Raw genomic sequence first — 27,435 nt, forward strand, 5'->3', positions numbered from 1 at the left:
GTGTTTTTGCTAGCTTTGTGTACCTCAAGCACTGGTTCTGAAAATCTGAGCTGTAAACAGAGTGCTCCCCCCTTTTTCAGCCAAGTCTTTTACTGTTGGCGCTTTGCTGTTGTGTCGTGACGGCGGAGGATGCTCACTCTTCATCTCTCTGCAAGCGCTCCACAGCCGGTAGCAGAGACGGAAATTCGACGCTCCTCGCGCGCATGAAAGAAGTGCCGGCTGGTGACATTGCTGTTCAAATGTCACCAAAGTGCTCCGTTTATTGGGGAGAAAAAGGCATATTTATGTCAGTTTCATCCAAACACTAAACTCCCTTAGCTTGTTTTTCTTGTTTAGCGAATTTCTTTTTGTCAGTGAGTTTTTACTGACATTTGGATTTTGAAACACATTTCCCCATGAACTTAATCTGAAAAAAAACGTCCGCCATCATATTCCTGTAATTATTATATGGGCAATGTTTTGAAATAGGGTTTCCCGTCCACCCACACACACAAATTCCCTCATTGAAGTTTTTGCCCGCCGGCACCACCTCTACAAGTCCTAGTTGTTTATTTTGCATCAACCAACAACAAAGTTTGCACTTTTTGGCGGCAACTTCTAAACGTGTTGGGTCAATCGGGTCGTGTGGCAACTCAAAACAAATGCCATCACATCACACCTGAGGCGGTGATCTTTCTTTACAAAAACAAAACAGGTTGACAAAATGAAAATGTGTTCCTCCCTCATTTATGTCATCTCAGCCTTGACCCACCAGTAAAAGATCAAACAACGTTTGAGGCCTGCTCCTATTTCAGCCCACTTGAGATGGACAGCTGAAGAGTTAGCCAGTCCAACAAGAACTTTTTTTTTTCTCGGCTTGCAATGAAATCTCGGACTCATGGCTAAAGTGCACAGGTGTTGCTCTGGTCACAGTTACAGGCATACAGGTTATCTGCTTATATACACATGTACGTATACTGGGAGCAAAATAATTTCAATCCTCACAAGAAAATATTTTATAGTCTTAAAAACGTTATGAAAACCTCAAATGAGAGTGTTTGTTGTAAAAGTACATTTTCAAATGATTTTATTTATTCATACAACAATGGCCATTTATGACCATTATTGTGAGACAGCTTTCTTTTTATGTCAAAATATGAAATAATTGGTTACATAATGGACACACACAGGCATATATATGGTAACAGAAGAAGCTCCAGGGTGTTGAATCAATAGCACTATGCCAATCTTTATCTTCGCAAGCCTCACTCCCCGTGCTTGTGTACCGCTGTCACTTTGGATATAATGATCTAACCTATGAAGCATTGATGAGCAGTAAGCCGACGTGTCATTCTTCATTGACACACGCAAACATAAAAAAAAAAGACCTTTTTATCTACGGTATGGCAAATTCTTTGTTCAGTAAATGCAATCTGCTCATACCGACTTATAAAAAACCCACACGGTGCAAAAACCTGACCTCAGCCATTTTCATTTGCAGCTCACTGGATGCAGCACAAATGGATGCCTATTGACCAAGCGTCATCGACCTCGGAGACCTCTGCTCTCCAAGCCAATCTGCGGCGGGCCTCGGGGGCGATTATGACATTTACTCGTACAGATTATAATTTCAAATGGCTGTTTAGAAGGAGGAAAAAAAGATTCCCCAGTAGGAACGGCCAGGCTGCTCGAAGGGGCGAGTGGTCAATAAGAATAGACTTGAAATAATCGATTGGAAATGGACACACGACAGAGGCCCCGCAGGCTGTGCCGATCAATAAGCTGTGTTAAGTGGCGGTGTTGCCCTCCATTGATGAGCAAATGGCTGTACAGGCTGTCCTTGCTCCTCAACTCTCTCTTTCCCCCTTTTATCAGCGGGTCAAACAGCGGGGCCAGGTGGTTAACCACATGTCGCCTCAAGACATAACACACTGCGGCGTGAGTTCTCATTGGCTGGAGCTGGTCACATGGCGTGCACCCCTCCCAGTACACTTAAAAGGCCCCTGTACCCCACTTGTTATAAAGCTTTGCAGGAGGTCACATTTCTTGATTTTGCATGTAATGTAGCTTTCTTCATGTTTACTTGTTTGGCTTGGTCGTGTTGTAATGAGATAATAGCTACTTGCTGGCTTTATTGATCATGTTTTGACATTTTTGAAGAAGAGAAGAGGTGGTGAACCAGCTCTATTGGGATATTATTGAGGTGTGTGCTTTATGAAAGACGAATAAATCAAAACAGCTGCTGCGTTTGGACTTTTTGAGTGTGTGTGCAGGGACAGGTGGTGCAAATCTCCTTTGGGGAGTACTTGGTTTGAATTGCGGAATTGAATTGCAAGATAGCTGCTTGATCCATTTTGGTTGATATTAATTTGATATTTTGATACTGTTTGATACATACTGTTGGGATGTTGAAATGATAAAATAAGGAATCATTGAAGTCACTTGATGCTTTTGTTGGCTATGAGGGTATGTGCAAGGACAAAAAAGTTTGTGTGTAGCTTAAAATTTTCCAAAAAGAGACCAAATTTAATAAGCAGCTATGTTTTGACATTTTTGGAGCTTGTTTGCATCGAAGAGGAGGAGCACTAACTCTGTTAAGATCTTGATGCGAGGGGTGGCATGTAAAATATTTGGGAAATACTTAAAAGAGAGCCAGATCACTACTTAATAGGTGCAAATATAATAAAATAACAAAACAAAAAAAATTGTGGCAAAAAAAGGTATTCTCTAACACTTGCATCGCAGCATTGTTTGAAAACAACACCTGTTGTGCAGTCCCGCTCTGGGCCATCCATTTGGTTGTCAATCAAAGTGGTGCAGGGTGCCGACACGAATGTACTAGAACCGAGGAGAGGGGAGTTGAAGATAGCTCCGTCTTATTACTTCTTGCCGTATGACACACGCACCAGCCATGAATAATATACGACTACGCCACCTCGGCTCAGATGAAAGTGGTGCACTGTGAGTCGGATACAAGGGAAGAAGGTGAGACCACGTGAAGGAAGGACTGTGGGTTTATTTGTCTCTTTGTGTGTGTTTGAATTTAATTCCAAAGGTGACAGCGTAGTGAGATGTGAAAAACGTGGATAAACAAAAAAAAAAAAGGGAACAATGAGAAGTTTGCGTACGCACACACGAGGGAAAGTGTTCCTCTCAGGAGAGCTGATCAGCGTGCGGCACTTCGCCTATTTTCACTCAGCTGGGACGTGGCAGTTGTCGCTCTCTCGGGGCGGAAAGCAAGAAGACGCCGGGGTAAAAAAAAAATTGCTTCTTTTGATCATCGCGCTCACCTTTTGGAGGAGAGTTGCAGGTTGTAAACAGCATCTTCAACCCCCATCCTACTCCTCCCGGGATGGTGCTTGACTAAACACACTTTGCTGAGAGACAACAGGCAGTACAGTTCACTTCAGCTTGCCATGATATTGTTTGGAATAATGGCTGAGAAGAATGTAGTGTTATCTAATGTGACATACGCCAAGGACCAAAAATGTACTCATGCCGAGACTGACATTGCAGGAAGCAAGGTAATTCAGCAATGTCTTCACAATTTCCTTTGGCGGATCATTATGTCAACACATTACATTATATCCAGTATAGGGTACACAACAAACTGATGAATAACTAGTTTCGAATTCAGAGACTAGTAAAAACTGTTCAAATATTTATAAAAAAAAAAAAGAAGGGTAGTAAGAAAATGCTAGCAAAATCAAAATGTTCTTCAAATGTAAAGACAATTTGTTATTTTTATATTTACACGTAAAGTCGATACACAATGTGTTATTTTTATATCTACACGTAAAGTCGAAACACAATTTGTCTTTGCGGACCAAAATCGATTTTTTTAAAAAAGTTAATACAATTTGTTGAATTAGTTTTGACACATAAACTTGATTAAAGATGTGTCTTTGCGGGCCACATAAAATGATGTGGCGGGCTGTATCTGGCACTCAAGCCTTTGGTTTGACACGGGTAGTGCTATGACATGTGCTTGAGTCACATGGCACAAAATATTCTATCCATTGATTGGTTGACAATCAAGGGTCACTTCTTTGTTTCGAAAGAACGTAAAGAACACGCTTCCATGATGTCATGTTATGATGTGACTAATACACATCCAGTAGTGGAAACACAAGTCTGATCAGGGTTTTCCCGATCTGATCCCAACTGTGAAGCTTGTTAAAAAAGTAGCTTCAAGTGCGTGCACAAAAGGGTATCAAGCCGAGCAAGGGATTAGTTGGAAAAACATGTTATCCTAGATACTTCTTTCAGCAACACCCAATATTTCAAAAAGATTTGTTCAAAACGCCTTTCCCACAAGCCTCAAGTTGTCCATTCAGGACCAAAAACGTTACGTCAGGCCCACGGCAGCTGTTAAACGATACAGTACGAGCTTAATTTTTTTATAGTCGTCCGCTGCATGTGAAACATGCGGCGGCGATGCGTGCAGTGTTAGGTTCCCATTGTGACTTGCAAGTATTGTGTCACTGTAGAAAAAAAAGAGAGAAGAAAAGAAAGCCATTCAGCAGGCAAATCCTACCAGGAGCCAGCCAAACGGGCCAACAAAAGGTTGGCCGTCGAGAGCAGGGGGCCCAGCACCCGCATTGTCCTCCAGTCAGCGGCAAGCGGAGACAATGGACCAAGGACGTTTTTTGAGCGCTTGACCCGGGCTACCTTCACTTCACCTCGGGGAGACAAGGTTAAGATGGATGGCTCTAATTAAAAGAACGGGCCTGTCTCGTCGTCTCAATGGCATCGGGTTTATTTTACAGGAACTTTAAAGAGAAACGCCTTTGTGGGCCGGTAATTACAGGGTGAAGTGATTAGAACTCCCCAAAGGCACGGAGGTGACAGACACATTTGGTGGCGTAACCCAAGTAACCTTTCAGTGTGACATCCTTTCCTATTGTCGTTCTTGATTGTTTGATTAAAATTTTAACCTGGTGCCTCTTGTGCCATGTTACCAAGAGCATTTTCCCAATTAGGAAAAGGGTCGTACAGGCGGGACGGTAGAGGTGGTTGGGTTTTCTGTATGAGGGGTGTGCACATATTGATTTGATACATATTACCGTATTTTTACCGTACTTTTTTGGACAAGATTTGAACGGTGCGGTTTATAATCCAGTGTGTTTTATCTATGGATTTTTCATGATATTGTATGATTTGTGCATATTCTTTTATACATATGGAAATTAAACATTAAAACACCCACGGCTTATTGTACAGCCCGGCTTACATAAGAATAAAACGGGATTTTCCCTGAATTTTAGCTGGCGTGGTTTATATTCAGGTGCGATTTATAGTCCACAAATTACGGTAATTTAAATCTGGGAGTCTCCTGATATAATAAGCAAAACAATTCCGTGTGTGATTTTATTTGTGATATACACAAGGATGGGGCGTAGTGGCTATTAGGTAATTCTTGAAAATGTGTGGATATTCACGAATGTCTGGTCTATTTACGAGCAGGTTAGAAAGAGCCCCTAAAGGAAATCTTTCAAGTGGGAATGTGTGTCAGGCATAACAAAGGTTGCGCTAATCTACTGTTTATTAACTGTGGAGTAACTGGAGAGTCCCGATTAATCGCCGATTTCAGAGCGATTAGGATGCTGTTTCGGATCAGTCACAAGGCTCGGTTTGGCATGTGGCCTTTGCTTGAAGTGTGAGGGACTCGGTGGCATGAGAAAACAGCTTTTACCAGCTGGTTTGCTAACAAGGATATCAATATTTGCTTAGTAGGCACAAATACAAATTATATATTACTACGCAAATACAATATGACGTAATAAATAATACCACAGTTGCCGTCACAGACCGTCATCCAACCTGTGTGATGGTTGTCACAAGTTTTGATGATATCATACTTTAGAAGCAAAGATAACCTTATATTTGGAGGTGGCAGCTGCCTCCAAATTTCACACACAAAAACTTATGATAAATGTTGCTGCATATTCAGATTAAATGAAGGAGAAGTCTTGAACTCGATATATATCCTCTTTACTCTATGTGACTGGCTTAGCCAGCTCAATTTCCTCCGGTCCGTCCATCTCCAACACAAATGACTGTATTCTCCATCAGATCACTCCGTCACATTCCCCAAATTTTGTTACAATAATAGTTGAGGCGTGACAGAGATATGGCGTCTATTTGAGTGAAGGTAAGGCATGTAATTTTATAATGTTTTTCTCCTTGAGTTACGACTTTATTCTTGTCGCGTTAACATCTTTATCGGTGTGTGTGTGCTCGTCTAAATGTATCCCGGTGTGTCGGATGTATGTTATATTCATGTCAATGTGTGTGGCTATATTGTATGTCTCGAAGCATGCGCGCATGCTCACTGCATACTTGGGTATCACCACAAAAAGTTATTTAAAGGAGCAATTAAAATCTGTTTAGCTGTCTACGTGTACGCGCCCACACATACTAAGCTGTCTGAACATGGCAGATGTCAAATAGCTGCATGGTCAACTTATGTAAAAGGTTAGGACGTGAGACTTTACTACCGCTAAATAAAGAAACATGTCAGATTGAATAGCACACGTCGTGTTGACCATTAAAATATCTGATTTAATGTCGCAAATAAGTACAGGTCGGGAAAATGTCGTGAGCTTATGTAGCAATAGTTAACTTATTTTTAAACTTGCATCGCAGATATCAATGGTGGAATTTCTTTCTAAATAGAGTTTTTATAAGGGCAATTTCTATGTCCAATAAAATAGCAAATGCATGGTCGACACACATCTTGAAATTGATGGTGTTTGCACAAAATGAAAATGTTAAATTTGTGTTGCTGACTTTCTTGGGAGGAAATATTGTCTTTGTGATGTATCATTTTTGCTTGCAATACTAAAAACCATTGAGATAAGTATTCGTAATGAGCTAAAACAGGTGAGAGCATTTTGTTGGACCACTTAAATATTGTGAAAAACACAATTTACACTAATATTTACAAAGAAAATGTGTACATTCTGGCAATAAATAAATAAATAAATAAATAAATAAATAAATAAATACTGTTAGCTTTCTTGTTAACCTGAGAGAAATAAGGAATTTTAGATATAAACGCTTCTAATTTTCTCGTGGTGCTTGCGCAATGAGAAAAGTACCACTCACAACTCCAGACTCAGAAGTGCATATAGCTCCTCCCTGTAACTCCTCCCACTAGTTCAATTAATTCATCTACCGCATCATTTGGTTCAAAACATAAGCGGGAAAAGCTAAAAAAAAAAAAAAGCATGTTTATTTCGAGTTTGGTCTGCCTTTGCTTTGAAAAATAGCAAGTCACTAAAAACGGACATTAAAACAGCACAAAATTGTTTTTCTGCGAATCTGTCTATTTATCTGTCTGTCTGTAATGTCAGTGTGGTAATTAGCAACCGCGTCAAACCGCTTTGCAAAGCACGTGTCGAGTCAACACCTGAGGGCGATCAACTCAACACAGGTCATCACGTTGGTTCGTATGTGTGGTAACAATACGTACCGTGTACCAGGCTCGCTAATAACAGCCCACTCAACAAGCCCGCTTGCTCGACAGCCGGCTGACACTTTGAAGAATTCATAATGAAGCGATGCCTCAGATTAGCACGAGAGCGGCTGCCTTTGAAGAAACAGCTCAGGTTGGGAGAGGTCCTAATTAGGAATGGCCTATTTTAGTACAAACACATGCTGAGGGGTGTGTATGTACAGTTTGTGCGTGTGTGAGAGATGGTAAAGATGCTATTTGAATGAATTTCAATGGAAAAGTGTGAGAATCCAGAAAACACCATTTAAGGTGTGCAGGAAAACAATACACACGAGAAAAAAACTGACTTTTCACATGAAGCGCACGCATTTTTCTTAAAAAAATGTTCATGCCACTTTTTCTTAACTCATCCTCAATCAGTAGTGTCCACAAAACAATGGCGGAATGTTCCGGCCCGGAACCATTCCTGAGTAGCTATCTGATGGAGGAAAGCCTGGGATAATCCACGTTGGCGTTATCAGTGGTAGGGATCCCATTTCCATATTGGAGCCCTTTTGGGCTGATAAGAGCAGCCCCTCCTGAGAAATGTGTAATGATGGAGTGATACCTGTGGTCCGAGGGCTTGATGAGAGCCTTATGAATGGTCCAAGCGGAGGGGTGATGAGGATGGTGGGGGTACGGGGGCTTTCAGGCGGGGAGGCTGGACAGTAGCTTTCAGCAAGGCTGATAAAAGCGAGGAGGGGGAGGCGGGTGATTAATGTGTCTAAGTGGCCATAGGTCAGCGGCGGGCCCTCGCCGGTGACCGCTCTTAAGAGAGGTCACCTCCATGACCATCCGTCACACTCAAGAGTGCACACACTCCTTGTGCGTGTGGACGAAGCCACTATTTCTACACAACATGATGTATAGATAAATATGTCTTTTCATAGACATGCGGCGGCGGTATCGCCGATCACTCGAGGAAGAAGCCTGACCTCTATTTTTTTTCCAGCACTTCCGTCCTTGGGGCCAGACAGTAGGACACAAATGCATTATTAATTGGGTTCTATTTCATCCGCTGATCCTTTATCAGCATGTTGGGGGTCAGGCCTCATGGATCAGTGTATGAAAAGACCGTTGCTTTTTCAAGTGACATGACTTGACACGCGTTTCGGAGGGGGGAAATAAGTTGCTTTTTGACAGGGGAGAATTTGGTAAATATTTGACTCAACGACTAAATCAATGGCCAAAACCTCCCATATCACAATTAAGTATTTTTTTCCACAAATCTATATTATTGGTTAGTCCATACATGTGGGAGTTATTTTTTACATATTATTGATCAATGTGGGAATTATTTTTGCAAATTATTGACCAATCTAAAGTGTTAAAGGACTTTGTGTCTTTGACATTGCAATGATAATGATTGAACATCTTTAAACTTAACATTCTTACAATTTTTTTGTCATCAAGAGGTATCCATGATTTAGTTAAATATGAAAAATTTAAATAAAACAAAATAAAAAAAATGAGTGGCTCTTTTTTTGGAATATTCAAAATTATTCAATCATATGTGCTGTATAGTTAGAAAATGGCACTTTATTTCTTGTTATAGGTTGTCATTGAAGTTTTGTTGTTGACATTACCGCTCTTTTTTTCTGCGAGGTCCACATCCCCGGAGAGCCTCACCACAGGGTACCCTTAAAAGCGCATATTAAAAAAACACAATGTCGTTCTCCATCCCGTCTCCTTGCGTCGCTGGGCCCCTAGCGCACACTGTAAACAGCTGGCATGCCTGATATTTTATTAATGATGCTCTTTAATTAGTTTAATTACACAGAATCACGTCTTTGTGCATAATTCCAGCTTGTTTAATCAAAAGAATCCCAACCGCCATTTATGTATACACGGGAATCTCTGGCCTCTGGCTGAGAGAGGAGTGTAATTGTGTTCATTTGTTTGAAGGGGACATGGTCATGTGACACGCCCCAGGAAAACTTCCCTGAAACAAAAGGTATGAATCCTTCATAAGCTTTACTAGTACATTTGGGATTTATTTATTTACAGACCTCCGGTCTCAATGCCGACTTTTAAAATTCACATCCACTTGGATACCACGATAGTCTTTCTAGCCCGTTTTTTGAATTATTTAGGGGCACCTAATTCCGCCCCCCTTTTGAATCACATGACCAAAATCCCCAGCAGAAGATTAGAAATGAAATTTGCGGATCATTGTCATTGAATGAAGAATCCGGTCCACCTGGTGTGTTCCCATCTGTATACACTGAAACCCAATAAGAGTCAGATCAGTGCCTGAACACAGAGCTTTATTTAAACAGCACAATGGTCAGTCGCCAACATGGCTATCTCAGCCCATGCATCTTATCATGCAAGCACTCTGTCAACAGCGTTACTGGAAGAGGAACGTTGGGCTAATGCTCGGGCACATTAGCATCCCTCAACAGTTTCCAAGATGGCCTCCAGACCAGACGCAGAAGGGGTGGAGTGCAGCTTGTCAGACACTGATGTTCCGCCATGATGACAACAGAAGTAAATGAGGTTTCAGAGACCTCATCTAAGACAAAATCAATACGCTGCCTTCTGAGCTCAGCAGAGAGGCTTTCTGCATTATTTACTGAGTAAAGAGCGAGTAAAGATGCTGCCAGCCTCCTCTCTCTCTCTCTCTCTCTCTCTCTCTCTCTCTCTCTCTCTCTCTCTCTCTCTCTCTCGCTCTCTCTCTCTCTCTCTCTCTCTCCATTTTATCACATCAACAGAAATGATAGCTATATTTCCACACAGCCCACCTGGTCTGTGGTATCGGTCCATGGCCCCGACTGCTTTAAAAGTCAATTATGGGGCTAAATGACTCGAGGAATATCGCTCCAGAATGGTGTTTCACACACTTTATCGATGACAATAGCATTAGCGCTGATTAGCGCAACCGAATGTGCTCTTTTTTGGGGTGGGGGGCTGTAATGCAACATACTGAAGCGTAACTGGATCGCCGCCTCGGCTCTGGCGGGCCCAGTATGAGCCCGCTTGCTGGCGGCTAGACTGGAAACATCCCAGAAAACCTCAGCCCTGAGAGGGGCTAAGGTTTCAGCTGGTGCAAAGGAGCTAGCAAAATTATCATGTTGACTCACTTAAGACTTGACTTAGAGGTCAGCAGCTTGTGCAGGCAATGCAATTCAACTTGCAAAAGACAGTGGATTTACACTTTATTGAATGGGCATCACACCCTAAGCACATTATTGAAATGTGAGGCTTGTTCTGGTATCTCAGCAGTTTTTTTTACTCATAGTTAAAACTTTTAAGATGTTAATCTACACTTTGCGCAAACATATCCGGTCGGTTATTTTGATTGGTTACTCTCCTGTTATTGACTCAAATTTTTGTTTCGAGTGTATTGAGTTTTTTTTTCCTTAGCTGATATGCTCAAAAAATGTTTGATTCAACCATCGTAGGTTTTAACCTGTTTCATATTTACGACCGCATTTCCTCATATGTGTCAACACCAAGTAAAGTCTGGTTATGGATCCAACGTGACATCCTCGTTGCACTAAAATCCCTGTTTAATCAGGAATCTTCAGTTACCCACAGTTAATAACAGAAGATTAGTACAACCTTTTTGATGTTTGCCGCACATTCCCACTTGAGGGATTCCCATGGGAAGACAGCTTGGTCAACCTTATAGCGAGTCATTAGTATTTTCAAATACATACAGATAATGGATGGATACTGCATCAAAATATATGTGACGGTTGTATGTCACAACAAATATATTGAAAAAATGCCCACATTAATTTACTCTACCATAGGAGGACATACACCTCTAATGGTGAACGAGTTGTGAATAATTAACCCTAATTACATGCAAGAGAAATAAATTATTTATCTATGCATTGATGCATGGCTCCACCCTCTATGTTCTTAGCTGTGATCTATCAAAACAGTGGAAAGGTTTGAGAGAACATTCAAAGAGGAACTTTATACATAGTGTCCACAATTGTTTGGACTATGAGATACTCAGGTGGACATTGCCACAACATTTGAGAGAACCTCTTTACATGTTCCATATGCAGTAATCCACTTTATCGAAGGTCATCCCAGTTGATGATGCTTTCGTAGGCAGCCTCTTAATTTAAGGGAAAATCATTACATTAATAAGACTGTCAGCTATGCTAACATGCGAGATACAGCAATAATTCATGTATGAATCATCACCAAATGCTGCACGTTATCAATAATGATGTGAATAACCAACATGAATAATGCAAGACATTTCGCCCCAAGGCATATTCCGCCTTCTCTTGTGGCGGTCACAGGCTCTACATGGTGGCAGGAACAGGCTTGATCAAATGATACCACAAACTGCCATTGCCTTTAGAGAGTTGGCCATCTCTTGTCTTGATGTAATTCACCTGGCAGAGTGCCCCGGCCTTGTTTACACTGCCTCGCTTATAGCGAAAGTGGGAGTCGGCCTTGGAAAATCGGCTAAAAACAAAAACAACATTGGACGGAAAGATCTGGGTATTAGCATTCTGCCCGCAGCCTTGCTTCGGCAGAGCTAATAAGGGAGGCCTGTGACGCGGCCTTTCATCTAGATTAAGGCTCTTATCGCATGCCACCTGCATGAAGCTGCCTGCCATTCATATGTAGATCAGGCCAAGTCAGTCCTATGGTGTTTCCTAACTGTCACTTCTCATCACACACAAGACATTTGCAGTCGGCTTCCGTGACCTTGTCACTGGCATTCCCGTGGCATTTTATTTCATACCTAGCGCAAATTAGTAGGCGACTTCAAAAGACTGACTTTAGAAATGCATTGTTTGTATGGCCAAACAATTAAATGTCCAGCGTGAGAAAAAAATTATCTATCAGGCACATCAACGGGCAACCCCTTTGGGTATTAATGATTATTAGTGACTCTAAAGGAGCAGACGTGTTACAATTGGGTGCCAATAGAAACACAATGAGAGCACCATGATGGATGGGGCCCATGGGATTGACTAAGCCCATCAATGTTTCCCATGAAAACAAACATGCCATTAAACCAAAAGCACAGACTTGGTTGCTGTTTGTGTTCCTTGTTGTGTGTCCACATGGATTTTGTTTAGGGGGATGACCAACCAAAAATTACGTACAGGGACTTGTATTGGGAGATCCTGAAAGATAGCAAAAGTCAAATATGCTTTCACAAGCATTTTTGTACCTATACTATGACCATATAAGTGTAAAGATTGCCTCTATTGTGTTGACTTGACATATCATACAAGATGCCTCTTGAACTGCACTTTGCTGATGGTCCACACTAAGTGATTAGATCGGCTGTAGTGAGGTGCGGGTGGCATTATCGCGGCGAGACAGTGAGCAATGGATGTGCGTGACACAGGGGGCACAGGCTGCTGATTTGGACAGGGTAACCCTTTCTACCCATTAGCCCTCCACTTCGCCCTGCCAAGGCCCGGCCAGGGTTGTGCAATCTCTCAGTGTCAACATGGCTCCGTGAGGTTTGATTCAATTAAGATTACGCCAGTTGAAGAGGGCCTACGAGTGACAGGGGTCAGTTTGATTTTGACGATTGGCTTTTGTCCACCCCACACAACACCCCCCTCCCCTCCCACCCAAGCGTGGGCTAACTGCCTTGACACACTCCCACACTGGGAACAGAATAAACAGTCTGTTCCACTGACAGGCTCTGCTGCACAACTCAACAATACCTTGATGTCAAATTGAACCATTATAATCTTTACAAAGTGTCAGATGTGAATAGATTATGCACATTGTATTTAATGTTTGGACCCTTGCCTCTGTTTCCAACATAGTATGACAGACTGTGTACCTCGTACTTCAAAAACTGTTAAAAAAAATCAAATCAAAAAACTTGTTTGAGCTGCGAGTGCCTCCACGTTTGAGGAATAATAAAATTATAAATTGTTAGCATTTGATGTGCGATTTAACAACAGATGTGTCTGCTTGTTCGTTTCCATTTATTCCCCACTAAAACCCAATGTATACATTGTAGGCTTTTTACACTGTCGCAATTTATATGCTCTGTCCCACACACCAGCTGTGAATAGATCACCAATTAAGGAGAACTTTGAGACAAAAAAGGGCAGAAGCCATTGAAAACCTCATCGGGCAGGGGGGTTGCGGTCTGGGGCAGTCGGACAATACAGAGTCTCTCAAGGAATGAGTGTTTGCTTGTGTGGTTTTATTTTGAGGATGCTGACAATCAGATGGATACATATACATATATATCTGCATAACATAATTTAACCGGAACCAAGACGTGGCCCAAAATGCATTGCTGAACTTTGCCCCGCGAGGTCATTCCACTATGCCTGGGTTAACGTTACACCCATATTGTAGCCCACAGCTGCAGGTCATTACAATGCCCATAAAAAAACATGGGCAGCCCGAGCAGGGGTCCCCGAGCCAGTCATTAAAAGAGGTGAAGAGGATGATTGTGGAGGCCAATGGAGAAGTTGGTAAAGAGATAGAGGGGAGGGAGTGGGAGCAGGGGGCATTTAGGGTGAGAGGTGGAGAATGAAAACAGAAGCGTTAAGTCATTAGGGCCCATTGTTGCGCTCAAACGGCCGCCACACAAGCTCTCTGTGAATGGGAAATGGAGCTTAATGACCTGAAAAGGGACTTCAAAGCCGTGACAATAGATGAGAGGGGGCGGCCCCCACTAGAATGTCACTCTGCCACTTATTGCTCTGTCGGAGAATGGCTGCCCTGTTTAGATTGGTAATGTGATGAAAGTAAAACTAGCTCGGTGCCCCTAAAGCCCCCCCTTACTAACAATCCGCCCCCTCTGCCCGCCGCTTTCTTTTAAATAAATAGTTGTGGGAGCCGTTTCCCTCACCAATTCACATTCATTTGTGTGAATCATTACATTACTACCGCCTTTCAGCCAACTCCATTGAAATGTAGTGAGAGAGAGCTTTTATTAGTTTGCTTTGGTTACATGTTGACCGCTATTAGCATGGTTAGCTGGTGAGCCTGTTGGTTAGTGTTGTTATTTTGAATAGAGCGAATGACTTCAATTTTGAAGAACATGGGCTGACATTTAACTTTGTAAAAATAAACGACTCCTCTTGCGCAAACATAAAATCATAAATCTGTAAGGTTCTTGGTTGAACTGGGAAAATGTCTGAGGTAAAAAAGTTGAAACGGAATAAAAAAAAGTTTCTCTATGAATCTTAGAAGACTCAGAAATGGTGAGTCAGTCGGGTAACATAATTTGAATTGTGTAGCCTTGGGCTGGGTGTAATGTTTGTTTTATTCCTTCACTTGCCTGAAGCGCATTGTTGCCTGAATACTGCCAGCAAATATCAGAGAATTTGTTTGCACTACTTTGCATGTTTTATTTTGACACCGTCACATTAGTCTTATCTGTATTCACGCGTCTCTTTTTTTAGGAGTCGTACCTGCACTCGTCGAGAATCACACAGACTTTGATCTGACACGAGTTATTAATAAAGATCACTCAAATCCCACAAATATTTGCATGCGCCCGCAGCTGTTTGTGTTTGACAGCCTTCTGAGAAAATACTATTTTGTTTGGAATATTCAATTAATCTGGGTTTCTTGTTCACGCGGACCTCTTTCTAAGAGAACGTGTCCTTCAAAAGGATTCCTGCTGTCAACCATTTGCAATCCCCTCGATTCGGCAGAAATCTCCACATACCGCCAACTGTCCATTTTCTAAATGGATTATATCCAGTGGCGGCAGCATGGAAATAAAGTGTCCACTACATAACGGACCAGAAAATGACTTATTGTGCCTTCATAGCGATAATGACTGGGATCATTCCCAACGGCTAAGCGCCTTTCTGTGACAATCAGTGATATTCCTAAATCTCTCTGGAAGTCTGATCAATTACATGGCACGGTCATAGTGATATACCCTCAAGCGGAGCTGTCAATAGGCTGCCGACTGGCTTGAGGCGATTGGACATGCGCTGACACATAAATCCACATTGACGCACTCACACGAAAATATGTCCGGGGGTAAATACTGGAGTTTGACTTCAGGGTAAGAAATTAGCTGTCACCCATCGCATGAAGTAACCTTAACTCACGATGCTTGTTGTGTCGTTCAGTCAAATGGTTTATATTAAGAAATAAATTGAAAATCGGAGAATTCTGGTATTTGCAATCCATGGGAACAGTTGATGATGGCAAAGAAACACAATGAGCATGTAAATAAAGTCCTTGACAATACTGTCTTTGGAATACCTACAATTTGATGTATGTGTGTAATCCGTCTGTGCTGTAAGCAGTAGCAGCGTAACGTCAACCTTGCTATCAAAACTCTACTTTGGTATTGTGGTCTACCATAATTGTTTTCGTTGCGACGTACTTGACCATGTCCTGAGTGTTACTCAACCGATATGCACGTCCTCTTCTTTTCACATACTATAATTTCCAGAGTTTAGAAAGAGACAATAACGGTTTCAGACTTATTTTCAAACTTGTATTTTAAAGCTTCAAAACGCTGTCGTCATGTCAACAAAAGATGAATTTGAGCGGACTGTACCCACTCAAGACTCAGCAGGCGAAGAACGCTTTGCAGCTAACACAATGTTCGTCCTTAAAGCAAATCTCTCTAGCAGATTGGTCCTGATATCACATCTCTCTTTGATACCTCCACATTCAGGTTCTCAGAAGAATCCATCATGGTAATTCTACACTTGTATTGTTGCGTTGAAGAACACAGGAAGGTGGAGTGTGTGCAGAACGTGTCTAGTGAACAGCAATTTCTTGGCATGGCTTGCGTATCCGCCGAGATGGCAAGTGTAAGATCTCGGTCCCGTAGTAGATACGAGGTGTTTCTGTGATCTGTACAAAGACGCCAGTAAAGAGCAATGGGAATAATCGGATATGATAGAAGCTTTTATCCACACCCGGTGCGAGTTCATTATGGAGACGAGAGTTTTTGGCTTGAGGCAAGCAACCAAGGATGCACAGTAGGACACTGAGGATAAACTTCACTAGCTACTCAGCCTCCACCCTTCCATTGAGATTTCACATAAATTTAATTCCCTCTAAAACAAACTGAGGCAATTCGTCTTTGAGATTTGGCATTGATTAGACTGCGTGTTCAACCCCCCCCCCCCCCCCCACCCAACTGGTGTATTAGGAACAGGCCTCATCAGTAATTATAGCCTCACCGTCTAATAGAAGCACCCTTTAAACAAACAATTGATCCCCACTTAACACATGTACCCACGTTAGTAAAACACACTTTGCCAATTAGCCAAAGGCAACAGTGACAGCAGAGCAGGAACACAGCGAGAGGAGGTATTGTGAAGGAGGGAGTCAGCTGGGGGTGCCATCAGAGAAGCAATTGGGAGGTAAATAGGTAGAAAGATGAAGACAGATTAGCCACAAGTCTGCTTCTTGGACGCAATTTAGAAACTTAAGTTGAAAACTCCATCAATGCTAATTTGACTGCATGGAAAAATTACAGTGCAGTGAAAACTTGTATCGTTAGATAAATGTTTGTGAGTTGACCACAATAATGTTTATCACAAGTGTTATGATAGACGAGCGTAACACCAACAGGACTACAAAAATGCAACATGGCCCTCCAAACACATGTAATTAAAATGCAGTAAACATTTGAAGTGGGAAAAAATACATCATGCTCTTCTCTTTTTAGATAAAGTAGGCCAAAATAAATGCTTGACGATTTGCCGCTGCCTGTCTTTGTATGATACCTGTTTCCAATTGAGGGTGATTTGGGCAAATTCCCACGTAAGAGCTAGTCAAAGTGCAAGCCCCGGAATTTGCCCAAAATAACTGCTTCAAACCAAAATGGCTGACTTCCTGTCACAGGACAGGCATGTAGGTCTTTCATGCTTTTTTTTGTTGTAAAAGTAAAGTCAGTCAGATTTAGTGTCCAGTGATACAAGTGAGTCTAGGGCAGATTTCCCCCCTCCAAAAAAAAATAAATCCAAACAATGTTTTATTTTCACCAGAATACACAATCTTTGCTATCTTGCTTTAGCAAACACAGACACAACAAAAATACAAACTAAGCACTAAAATGTGTTTTGTAATGGTATTCTTCAGGGAGAAACAAGTTTTGTGTTAAAAAGAACCCTTTTACTATCAAAAACAATATGGTAGACCATAAAACTTAAATGGTGCATCTCCATTGTGTGTGCGAGAGCTCCGGACTCACAAAACTAAGAGATTGACCCGATTGGCTTCTTTGAACTGCCCAGCGCGTTTGAGGGACAACAAAAGGCAGTTAATGGCTTTACACGGGCCCCCATGCTGACAAATCGGCTATTATCTCTCTGATTTACTACACAACGGATTATTGCTATGATCAGTAGCCATCTTTATCTCCAAGGGGTTCAAGACCCGAATGATTGGCTAACGGGACACTTGATGCATTAAAGTGCTTACAGTAAATCTTGTCAATAGCAGCGGTTAACTGTGCCGTGGTGTTAAATAAGAATGTCAGTCTCATTTAAAACACTTGATTGTAACTTTAAGCACAGGTTGAACATGATTAAAAATGTAGTAAGGTACAGTAGTGTTTTTTGACCACTAGAGGCAGCCTAGGACACTTTGCAAAACACCAAAACAGTGTAAATACCCTTTGCAAGCAAGCGGGTCAAATGTGTGTTTGCATAAGTCCTTTCCAGTATATCAGCACAGCAAACCTGTATGTGTGCTAAGTGTTATTTGCCATTCCTTTGTTTGTCGTTGTGTGACATTTGCCTTACTGATTAGCTTCGCACATAATGCTTGCATGTGTGTATGTATGAGTGTGCTCTGGCATGTGTATGCCAAAGGGAGGGGCAGGCAGGGGGGCACCGTTGTAAACTTATCAGCCACCGATGACTTTCCACACGGCTCTAAGACAACTTAAGCCCTCTCTAATTACGCCACATCTGTTGCGGCGGCCGACGTCTCCTTGTCATGCGGCTGAACAAATACTCCTGCCTTCAGAGGGGCACATACCTAATGAGCCACGCAGCCTGCAGGCCAACTCGCATCTCCGTGCTAAGATCAAAAAACGCATAGCTAACCTCTGCTCGACGCGCCGCGCGCTACCACGGGGGAGCACTAGCGACACCGCGGCAACACAACAACCTGCGACGTGAGAACAAATGAGCGAAATGAAAGGTGGCAAAGTAAGAGCAGACGGCGTGTTTACATTCTCTGACAACACAGTGAAGGTGTTATCAAGGAGCGACTCAAACGAGCCGTCTGCTCTAATAATTACCTGCCCTAAATAAAGCTAACTTGTATTGTGCGGGAAATGCTGTTGTGTGAGGCAATGATAAGAAGCTACTAAGTACAAATACTTAGATTTTAGACACATAGGTTTTTCTGGTATCGTGATACCTACGTACTACATAATCGTGTTTTCATCGTACATTTCCGAATCTACAGGCGACTACCTCTGCTGTCAGGGGGAACAGGTTGAAGAAAATAACACCAAGAAGAGGAAGAGTACCCCCTGAGGGAACGTGGCAGTCAGTGTAAACGTGCGAACGCTGCAGCCAAATAAGTCGGTAAGCTCGCAGTAATGACGGGTGGGGAGATGAGGGTGTGGGTGGCGGATAAAGTGTTCGTCTCAGACACACAACAGGTGCTAAACTCTGCAGACGGCCGTTGTCCGATGGCGTCACAAGAGCAAAACGCTGCTCGCTAGCCAAGAAAAGCAGCCCTAATTGCGGATAATGAGACACCATTGTCAAAAATACTTTCATCGCCTCAAATTGTTTTTTCGCCATCGTGTTTATCTTTCGGCTTTAGTCTCGGGATCGTCGACATCGAGCAGGACACGGATTTAGCTTGCGCTTCCTCCTCCGTGCCGAGGCTAAGCTCCAGCTTGCGGTTTCTGACTGTCAACCTCCTCGGCTTAGGCTCCGTTTTCCCGCAGACGTTCCAAATGTCATTATGAGCTCTACTGTGAAAAAAAAAAAGAATAAACCGAACACCCCGTAAGCGAGCGCACGTGTTTCCCCCCCGTCGCATCTAACACACCCAGGCTAATATGGCCGCATCCCCTTAAGATACAATATACGCTTATTGGAGAGCCACTCTATTAGTTACAAAAGGTCACCCAGTGAATATATCTAACTTATGAAGGGCCTGTGCCAGAATATGCGGAGGAAGCATAAAAAGAGGTGTTGTGTCCCGTGTGTATGATTATATCTTCTTCCTTCATCCTCCAAGCGCTGACCCACGGGCCACCACTTTATTGCTCTCAGATGCCGGCTGCCTCACAATGTACAAAAGAGTCTGCTATTCCAGACCTTTATTAAAGCCGGCCTTCGTTATATACACACACTCGTATACGCTCACGTGTGGGAATGACAATTTAGATGCAGTGGAGACTCGACTTCCTCTCTGGAGAGCGACGGCCTGTCTGTCCTGTCTAAGACCGGCTGAGTGTCCGTCATACTCACGTGAAAATAGAATTTTTGGTCTAGTACGGAAAGTTGAAGTTTCATGTATCGAATGGCGGAACAATGAATCAATGTGTCAACCCTGTAAAACAGCTGCGGGATACGATACGATCGGGTCGTAAGTTCATGAGGATCCTGGCGTGTCATGTTTGGAGGTTGCGAATGACGTGCAGTGGCGGAGGGATACGTACGTTGTCACGTGGGACAAGCAGGCATGTTACGGCTTTCGGACCATGTTTCAGTTGGTTGTTTTATATCATGAAAATGGTCATACAAATATTTACTGCAATTGTGACTTTAGCGTCGTTTAGTAATGGACTACGGCACCTTCCAATTTATTCGCAAATTTGAGGTACCGGGCTGAGGACTTCTTGCATGATGTAGCCATGCTTGCGTTAATGTTTTTTAATAGTAAACAGGTAGTTGTTAGGTATATTAGTGGGTGGAGTTTGACACTTGATATCTGTTGATCGAAAAGCCCATGTTGACAAAAGCATTTGTATTGGAAAATTACGCCCAGAATATCGGACTCAAACCAAGCACTTTTCCATCCCAATAGTCAGGGTGTCGGTTTTGAGTAATACACTTTTCCAATGCTGACATTTTATTGGTTGCCACCTCTGTACTATAATGGAATTAATTTAATGCCATCACACCATCAGACTGTGACTGAAACACAAGTCAAATCTGGTTTACTGTCCAAATACGTTTGGCTAATTAACGTATTCCAAGTCTATTGGAAACATGTTCACATTATTTTCCAAGGTCCTTATATATGTTTATTCTTATTACATACATATGCTCGCACTATGTTCACTTTTCTCACATGGTTTTATGATTTATCAGTGTGTGCGTTTGTGGAGTGTTGATGCTTTCTGTGTGTGTGTATCTTGACTTTAAAGCCAATATGTTTGCATTAGGTTCTGTATGCATGACCCCATTATACGCAGGCCTCGGCGGATAACTGTTTGTTTGCACATTCAGTATGAGCTTGTGTGTGAGCCTTGCACTGTATATTTGTGTGTGTGTGTGTGTGTGTGTGTGTGTGTGTGTGTGTGTGTGTGTGTGTGTGTGTGTGCGCGCGTGCGTGTGTGTGTGTGTTGTGTGTAGTTACAGCTATCAAATACTTTTAAAAGCTTGATTTCCCCCGGGAAGCGACAGAGGTCATCTCATCGGCAGAGGGATGAAAACAACATTTGCATGCGATTGGTCACGCCCACAACATTAAAGTTTTAGCTCGACAAAAACACGTCAAAGAAATTTACACCGCCGCGTTGACAGGCCCCGCAGAGTCCGGGACACAGCCCATTGCCACTTCCAATTATTAAGGCTACTTTTATTGTGTGCGTGCAAACTCCATCTTTACCCATTACCAATAAAAAACATAACTGGGAGGAGATATTTTCCCTTTGTCACAGGCATTATCAACCCCCTCCATCCGTTGAGTGTGCATAAAGCTGCCAATCAGAATTAGGGAGTGGGCTTGCAGACGTAAGATGATTCGCCTGGCTCAGCCCCCGTGCGCTGGATTTAAATAATAAAAGAGAGATTTCTCTTCAGGCCCTCAGCGCCGTGCCAATAAGAGAGCGGGGAAAATGGGAAAATGGCCGTGTGCATTGAGAAATAACTGCAAATTGACGGTATAATGAACACATTTAATATTTCATTCCTCCGCATGGAAATATCTATATCAGGGGCCTTTTTTTTCCCCCTCGCTCCCGTCTTCCCCCTGTAGAAAAAAAAAATCAAGCAGCTGCTAGAGAAAGCCTTACATTTTAAGCACGGTAATCATTTACAATTACAGAACACGCTATCCCTTCATCGCTGGCTGTCCTTCAATCTCATCTATAGCAGCTCAAGAGCTCATGAGGGTTGAAGCGAGAAAGCCCCTGGCTGTCATCGCTTGCCGTTGCAAAGATCTTCTCCACAACATAATTACCACCATTATGGCACCTGCAGTTATCATGTTTGCAGTTCACAGCGGCGTAGGGTGGGTTACCGTCACCTAGTGCATGGAAACCATCAAACTCATGGATCATGGCTCCACCGCAAGTAGAAAAACAAATCCTGACTAATTGCTCATATCACCAGTCCTCAGTTCCCACCAATGCTACATAAAATTTCACATGAATAACTTAGAGGCGTCAATCTCATTTTTGTCACGGGCCTCATCGTACTCATAGTTTCCCTCGGAGGACCATTATGATCGTCAACGTCTTCAATATACAGTATAGGCAATGAAACAAACTGATTACTGGTTTTGAAATCAGAGACTAGTAAAAATTGTAACTGTGACGAATGGTAATAAAAATTGCAACCAATATCTCTTGGTTTTTTTTTAAGTGAAGTCAAGTCAAGTCAAGTTTATGTGTATAGCCCTAAATCACAAGCAGTCTCAAAGGGCTTCACATAGACAATCAATTGACAAGACAATTTGTAATTTTAGTAATGACACAAAGTCAAAATGTGTCTTCACGGGCCACATAAAATGATATGGCGGGCCATATCTGGCCCCCTGGCCTTGAGTTTCACACCTATGACTTAAATAAACCGGAACAGGACCAGACATGGATGCTAGACCTTCAAAAGGAACCCGACTTGATGTCCTTGAATGTTACCAGTGTTAGGGACAAAATGTGCACGTTGGGTAAACAATTATGTAATTGTGCTTGGTTCAAGATGGCGGTTGTTTACTTTGCACTAACTTATCTGTTGTTTTTTTTATTTTAGTTTGTAACTACATCATCTTCCTTCACCGGCCAATGTAAACTACAAGTACTTTATTTTATAATTTTTTTGTGAGTTAGCGCCCCCGAAAAATTCCAGGCCAGCTGCCTGAATGTCCACCATTTTCATATTACTTTTTCCGCAGACATAGTTATTACGCTTTTTATCTGTCAATTTGAGTCGAAGCTACTTAGAAGAGGATTTATCAAAAATGATGCACGTGTTCCTGAAGCGGAGGGAGGCTATTAATGCTGGCTGGTATTTCAAGGAACCCAAATTGCTTCAAATGTGTCTTTTGACATTACGGCTCGGTCAGCTTTATTTTGGCTGAAGCCTGCTCTACTTTTTTTTATTGTTTTAACAGCATCAAGTTCGGAGAGACATGTGTGGAATAAGCCACCGCAAATATGTCACTAACTGAAAACAGGTTGTTTATCCTTTTTATTGCCTTTCTTATTTTAACTGTACGGGTTCAAACCCGTGCCGGGACAGTCAGACGGTACATAGCTGGACCACATTGTTTACTCAGATGGATATCAAGCCCAGTTTACTTTGATGTCAAATTTCGACATTTAGTTTTTTTTATTCCTATTACAGTCATGTCTTTAATTATGGTTTAGTCATAGCTGACAATCACAATTATTGTGGAATTGTTCTACTTAGAATCATATCTCAGCTTTTTTTTTTTCTCTTGTGATACTTTTTTCTTCTACAGCACCAATTGAGGTTTGAACGTGCAACAGAAACAACTTGAGCTAACCAATGGAAATGTATTCCAATTGGATTTTGCCCATACCAAACATTTTTGTTGATGAATGGACAGTATTCTTAGTCATGCAACACATTTCCGAACAGGAGAATTTGATTATATTGATATATTGATATATGACATATGTCATTTAAACAAACAACACAAATAAAGTACCAGTACCAAACAGTCTTTAAGTACTTTATATTTTTATGTTTATAAATTATTTTTATAAATTAAAAGTATTTTTTTCTCCTTTCATGATGACTTTCATATCTCCAAACCATATATCTTCAAAGCCAAATTGATTTTGAAACTCCTTCCTGAGTTATTGATTCAAAAACTGGTGGTATAGTCAACAAATGTATCAATAATACATCGAGTATTTGTAAACCTCCCGGCGAGTCTTTGCGTGTGCCCAGAACTGTTCTAACAGCGCACTAATGGAGTTGTCAGCATGGTAGGTACCAGCTATGTTAATTGCCTTACATGAATAGTGATTACCATGACGACGGTAATAATGATTGTGCCTGTCTGTCCTGAGCAGGCGCGCCGCTTCGCATCAGTCAGTGTCGATGTGGTGTGTTCATGTTAGTTGGAGATCTTAAGCTTCATGTTATTGGTTTGGTGTGTTTTTTTTTTTTGTTGTTGTTTTTTTTCCCGACGGCCTGTTATTCGTCTTCAAAGGCGTGAATGAGGTCAAGATGTGCAAGATTAATTCAACAGCTCCCGACAAACAAACTAGAACACATAGAGACCGACGGGGGGCTGAGCAGTTAAAAATTCATTTGGGCTTGTCCTGAATTTGTGTACTGGTGATTACTGATTTTTCTTGTTTGTAGGCTTTACTTTTAATCTGCCACAGAGCGCTCAATAATTCATGGCAGCATTTGAAATATTAAATGTGTGTATTAATTTCATTTATCTTCAGCAAAAACAAGAGGGTGCAAAAACAAAACTGCAAACATATCACAAATATTCTGTTGTGATGCCTAAAATATTTTAGTTGGTATGGTACATTCAGAGTTTTTTTTCCTTCTATTTATAAGATTCAAATACTGTAATTAAAATAAATTTACGACACAGAATAGGCATAATTAGTGCAATGATGTCCCGAGTATCATGGGAGAGGTCCCTGATTAACTAGTTTAGTGGTCTACATAATATTGGTGTACCAGCGTTAGCGCTAACATTGCAATTAAACTTTGGCCGGTCGGGGCACTCCAGTGTAAAAATGTAAAAAAAAAAGTTTTTGCCTTTTTAATTATTATTTATTTTATTTACATGGTTGTTTTTTTTTTTTTTTGTCTTAAATCGTCATGGGTAGTTATTTAAAGGTTTGTAGATTTTTAATGAATAAAATAATTAAAATCTGATCTCCTGTCTTATTTTACTAATTTTAATTTAGTTAATCTATATGAAACTAAATTTTTCAAATCGTTTTTCAATTTCAGGGACAAAAAACTCCCTGTATTGTTATAATATCAAAATACACATGTAAGGTTGCATACAGCCTCTCCCCAGATTTTGTGACACTAATAAAAACAAGCTGCATAGAAATTGATAAATTGCCAAATGTCAGTATAAGTTAACATTTTGTGCACTTTTCCGAGCTTTTTAAATGTCGACACGGTCGTGAAGGACCCCCTGTATATTTCTGACACACGTCTGGCTCTCGGCTGTTGTTAACATTCCACCATCATGAATGTGATGTTTGCGTGGGGTAGCGACACCTTCACCTCCGAGGCCCCGTCCTGTTGTGCTTCTCTGTGATCTTGCACTCATGTATGTGATTGGATTTTGGATTAACAAAAACCTGAAATTACACACCAATGGAGTCACGGCTGAAACCCGCTTTCACAGTGATGATAGGGGCCGAGCTCACGTGCCGCTCGCTCCTTTAAGATACTGCCCCACCGCCGCTACCTCCACCCATCCCCGCCAGGTTGTTGACGGAAGAGGATAACAGGATTATTTTTTTCCCCCATAAAGCATCAATTTGCATATTTGGCGAGCCGGTTAAAAAGGAGCTCGAACACGGGTCAGTGGTCAACACTCAACCTCGACATACTTTGGCAAAGAGACCTCGGGACCTCGGAAAGTGGGGTGACGAGCCGGTGGCCTCTCTCGGGGTCTGTGACACTGTACCATCTGCGGCACCCAGCCCCCAACTCCAGGCTATGCTTATGCTCATCAGAAAGATGCTGATCACACAGGGTGTGACTAACGTGCCATACAAATCTCCACATCCCAGGCAAAGAAAAAAACAGCTAGTGGGGGCAAAAAGGGGCGACACACTAACACACAATTCCACATCCGCTATTACAACCATTCCCCGTGAGGCGGGTCCCTCCTCAACTCTCAGGGGCGTGTTGATTTGGGTCTGCTATGATGAGTGGGTGGACCAAGACGAGGTAATGATAGGGTGTCAACTCGTATGTAATTCAATTTGAAAGTGACGGCATCCACACTTCAATGCAGGTCCGCAACTTCTACTGATCTGCCCATGGGGTCGACGCAAAGCTCTGTGACCCAGCCTCGGGTCTTACTTCCATATAGTCCTACTAATTACATGGACAGAGGTTGTTGCGTGAACAAAAGAGGCAGTATTATTTACACGCAGAGGCTTTCTTTGATGTCGATGCTGTTTTCGGATGTTTTTTGAGCGCCGACAATAAAGGTCAGCTGGAACGATCAGGCTCTTGATGATAAAGCTTTGTTGGCGTTGTTGTTTGAGACTTTCTGATATCAATTAGTCCGCTTCATGTTTTCATCTAATTAAAATGAAAAAGGAAAACAATAACAGCCGTTGGGGATTCAAGAGAGCTGGAAGAACTAGATGTGAGGATAAAGAGTTTGAAGGGTATCGGAGGGCTTTTATTGTGTCGATACAGTTTGGGTTAAGTTTTATTGGTCGTCCCCCTGTTCCATCCAAATGTGTTTACTACATGTGCCAAATTCTATGACAGGAGGAAACTAGTTGGGCCTGAATGTGAAACATAAATTTAGACATTACTTATATCAGAATAAATATGACACAAAACATTGAGAAAATCACTCAGTCATAAAATTTGTCATGCCCGTATAGTGACTGATACCGCTCAATCCTTGCGATGGGGATGCTCACTCAAGTCTTTGAGGATATAAAACAAACGTGACAAAGCTAAAAGCCCATTTTCACCTACTATCAGCGTGAGTAAAGCTCTCCTCCAGGTCTGCCGTGAGATGCGGTATTAAAACCTCCAGTGCAAGCGTAGTGGAAGAATCAAACGGCGACAAAGATGGAGGAGAGGGTTGCTGGTGTTTAAGTGCTGAGCGTGGAGTGTCCTGGAGGATCTAATAAGCAGGTCAAAGCCCGATAAGGATAAGCTGTCCCTCTGGCTCTGGGGAGCCTTGTGTGTATTTTTTTTTCCCGATATTTATTTATTTATTTCTCCTTGCCTTCAAGATGTAGCTCCTGGAAAACAAGAGTACCCCAAAAAAGAGAGGGAAGATAGATGTTGTGGAAAAAGATGAGCGATAATAGGTTAGGCTTGTTTTGATGGATTAGTTCAAAAGGATTTGTTTTAGTTGGTAGAGCTCGATTTTTGGACCACATTGGGTAGGAAATAGATTTGTGGTTAATGTTTAGGGTTGGGTTTGGTTATAGATGAATTTAGGTCTATGTGAAAAGATATGTCAAGGAATAACGCATTGCAATCTGGCCGTGTGTCAGAGATTCAACCTCCAACCCTGGAGCAACCACACGTACCTTGCATTATTTATGCTGAGTACAATTGGCCTGGGCCACACACCTTTTCCTATTGTGTCTTCATAATAAAGCAAATGCGGTTGAGCTACGGAAGAGGAAACGCAGCCCGGAGGCCGCTTTGCGCATCGTAGAGGTGGCAGGTCGTCATGGCACAGTGTGTAGATACAAGACAGTAGAGTGGCTGGCGCCTGCCATGTGATTAAGGAGACGGGATGAGAGGAAGGGAAAAGCAGAGAGGGTCACCTGTCATTTCCTGAGAGATTTTCTGAAGGAAAATAAATGAATTTTTGAGTGTTGTGAACACATGGCCACCATACACAGGAAATCTAATATTTTGGTTTGTATA

Source organism: Syngnathus leptorhynchus, chromosome 3, assembly GCF_054491065.1.
Source record: "Syngnathus leptorhynchus isolate UIUO chromosome 3, UIUO_Slep, whole genome shotgun sequence".
NCBI lineage: Eukaryota > Metazoa > Chordata > Actinopteri > Syngnathiformes > Syngnathidae > Syngnathus > Syngnathus leptorhynchus.